Source organism: Egretta garzetta, unplaced genomic scaffold, assembly GCF_000687185.1.
Source record: "Egretta garzetta isolate BGI_Z169 unplaced genomic scaffold, ASM68718v1 scaffold779, whole genome shotgun sequence".
NCBI lineage: Eukaryota > Metazoa > Chordata > Aves > Pelecaniformes > Ardeidae > Egretta > Egretta garzetta.
In genome coordinates, this window is record NW_009260792.1 from 706601 (window position 1) to 710289 (window position 3689).

The following is a 3689-nucleotide window of genomic DNA, read 5'->3' on the forward strand; positions in this document are numbered from 1 at the left end:
GAGACTGTTTTATGTTTCCCTTAGGTGCACCGCTTGGACCAAAAAGTCATTCTTTCTTCTGAAGTTTGCTTTATTCCAGTAACTTTCCCCACCTCTTTTATATTTGAGCAAATCCAGCTCTGCTGCAAATGCTTTAAAAACCCGCTGGGTTCTGAGTTTCTTTCTTCCCAGCCGCTGTCATTCAGTGGGATTAAAAAACAAAAGGTAAAAATTCGGTATTTGGCGCATATAAACATAGGCGGGGTTGGGTGAGGTAAATATTCCAAACAGACTGAAAACGAGACCGATCGATTGGGAGGGTTTGGATCAAACCTCCTTGGTACAGGAACAACATGGAATAGCTTGTTTAGATCTGAGGACTGATTCTGGCTCCACTCCCTCCCTGGGGACAGAAGGCAAGGCAGACAGACCAAAAGGCTCTTCCAAAGAAGAGGAACCACCCCAGAGCTGATCCAGTCTGCAAAGGGACCACAGCAAAGAGCACCCTGAAACCTCACAGGCGCTTCCCCAGGCCTGAGCCTGCTGCGCTGCGCCGGGAGAGACCCCATCATCCAGACGCTGTCCCCACCGCTCTAAAAAAATAAAATCATCCTTGCACTGGGGCTCTAAATATGCAATCTGTTACTTAAAAATCTTGGGAAGGTCATCTATGGGAGGACAACTGAGAAGCTAACAAGAACATGAAAACTGTAAGCAGGCAGCACACTCAAAAAAGAGGGTAGGCCAAGGAAAATCAAATCAGCTTCAACTTAAGTGTGAAAATAGTGACGGTAACATATTCTCGACCCTCCCCACCAGGCAGCAGACTACGCAGGGACCAACCACATGGCCAAGACAAGGGCTGGACTCTGTATGGTCAGCAGGATTGCCAGGCATACCATCAACCACAGGACCTGGTCCAGGCATCTCATCTTCAAAAGATGTAAGATACACTCTTCCCCCATATTTACTGTATGCTTTTATAATGCCACACGGGAACTGAGTATGAAGGATGGGAAATCCCGTGGCCACCTGCGCTTCCGCCTCCCTCATGGTTTCCTTTGATGCCTTAAAACACGTGTGGCCAAAGCAGCTACCTATGGAGCTGGTGAGGACCAGGGGTGATGGGGTGGAGGCCGCTTGGGGCAGGGTGCCACTGCCAGGGACATCGAAGGGAAGAGCAACAGCAGAAGTACAGAGAGGCTTCAGGGTTTCGGGACAGATGTGGCGATCCCCATACTTTAAAATCTGGCAATCCTAAGCTGCCCATTGCTTTAGAAACTGGAGGCAAAGAAGGGGCTCAGAAGACAAAACGGGCTCCAAGCCTTACAACGTGCCTGGCTTGAAGGCAGGTCCCTGCCCAGATAGAGGCCCTTTTTCGTTCAGGGGAGCCCCAACCGGGTTTCGCGATCTGCAAGCATCGTGCCACAACTTCTGCAGGTACCAACTGACGTTGACAGGTCACAGAGTATAAAGTGAGACACATGGCCAAATCATGAGCTTGTTGTAACATGTGTATCACTTAAACATTGCTCCCCCCTTTTGACCCAAATAGTTTGTCAACGGACTTCTGAATTCTTTCGGTTTGAAGGAAAAACTGGTGACAGAATCATACGCATCTTGAATACAGTCCTGTTTATTGACAAAGCCTGCAGAAAGAGCTTTGTTTTGCCCAGCACAGGGGGATTAAATGACAAGAAGTTTTCTTGACTGCGCTCCCAAAGCTCACTTTCAGCGAGAGCTCTGCCTCCCCCCAAAGCTCCATGCTTTGTTTATTCTCTCCCAGCTAGTCTACAAACGTTTCTTTGATTGCCTCCTTGCTTTCCTTGTCTGGCTGCTTTCAATGCAGATTTTTAATACAGACGCAGCTCTAAATGCAAACTGACCCCCTGCCTCTTATTTGCAATTTGTCTATTTGCAGACAGCGTTCTTTCCAGTATTTGGACTAGCAGGAAACAAGAGACCTTTAGCTGTCAAGAAGAGCCTTACTGCTTCAGACCAAAGGTCCACCTAGCGCAGTATTTGCCCGACCACCTCGGAGATGCATCTGTTTATCACAGCTAAGAGGCGTACGACATGCCTTTTGCTAAGACAGAAAACTAGAGTTTGTGAAGTCAAGGCTTCAGCTAGTTACGAAAAGTGCTGAATACATGCTGTGGTACAAAGAGGCTCTGAAAATGATGCGGCAGGGCAAAGTCAAGGTGGCCATCCTTGTCAACAGTACTTGACACCTTGTCAACTTGACACCGAATACAGCACTACCACACCGTATAGCAGAAAGAACAGTGAGTTGGGTACAGCACGTGGAAGATCCACATACTGCTATCAGTAATCCAGGTGACTGACATCACTAGAAGCACGCCGCAACAAAAAAGTGAGAAATAAACACACTGAAGATATTCCTTCCACAAAGAAACTTATTCATGACCATACATCTAAACAGATTAGCAAAACAACACCGAAAACAACCACCGTCTGCAAAAACAGCGGCCGTGAACTGATGCTTGGCTAAGAAGAACTAGGAAAGCATACGCTGTGCTTAAATATTCTTCTCACCTTTGCTATTTTCATCTCAGGAGGCTTCCTAAGCCTACTGCTTTTTTTTTTTCTTTTTTTTTTTTTCCTTTTAAATTAGTAGTCCTCAAATTAGGCTGTCATCCAGGTTCCTCTCTTCCAAGAAATTGTCCACTCTCTTGTTCCCTCCCTTGGCCTGAAAGGAAAGCAGCTACCACGTCTGCCAGCCTCAGCAAGGCTTGTGACAAGTCAAAGACACGCTGCTTGGGATCCTCAGTCACAGCCACATAGTCACCCATTTACGTGTAACCAAATAAATTATGTTAAGTACACAGCCCTTCCAACTGGCTCTTGTTATACGTTATTTTCCACACACTTACTTTACTGTGGCTGTCTTACCGTGTTCATCATCTGGGACTGTAGGTGGATAACCATATTGCTAAATTAATATCCTTTCAAAATATACCAAAATATAATTAATATTTTTAAAGGGCAATTATATAAACAGAGATTCTAATTGAAGCTGCCTAATTTTTTTTCGCTGTAAGACGGTCTTTTTAATTGGTTGTAACCTTGACAGTTTAACCAGTTTTCCTTCTAAGTAAAAGCCCCAGGCCATGTCGTTTTAATGTTTCTGGTTAGGGTTGGTTGTTTTTTTTTTTTTCTGTTGTTGTTTTTTAATTTTTTGCAAAGATTCATTTAGGAACGATTTCCGGGAATAACAAGAAGAAAAATTTATTTTCGAAAGACCTTAAACCTCCTTTGGCGAAAGAGCCAAGCCATGAATAAATGCTTACTGTTCTAAGCATGCACGACAGTGCTGGGAAGTTTTACATAACCAACTGCTGAAAAATGCATTAATGCAATAGATGACATCCCCGCTTGCTCAAAGTCTGCCTGCTAAGTTTGCTGCTGCCTCCCTAAATACCAGCCAGGGCACAGCAAGCACGCCAGCCTCCTCACAGCTCTGCAGTTTACAGACACTTTTGCTCTCTTCCAACAATACCTCCCAGGCTTCCAGGCAGCCTGGCTCTCCAAAATACCATTTGAGGCGAGCTGTTGGGATGGCGGCCACTAAAACTAGGTTACTAGGGGCAGGGAAGCAGGGCAGCGAGCACGCACAAAGGAGACTTTTTGGCCGGCGAGGCCAAACGCTGCAAAAGCCTCGGCAGCCCTCGCCGTGGAAACAAACAGCC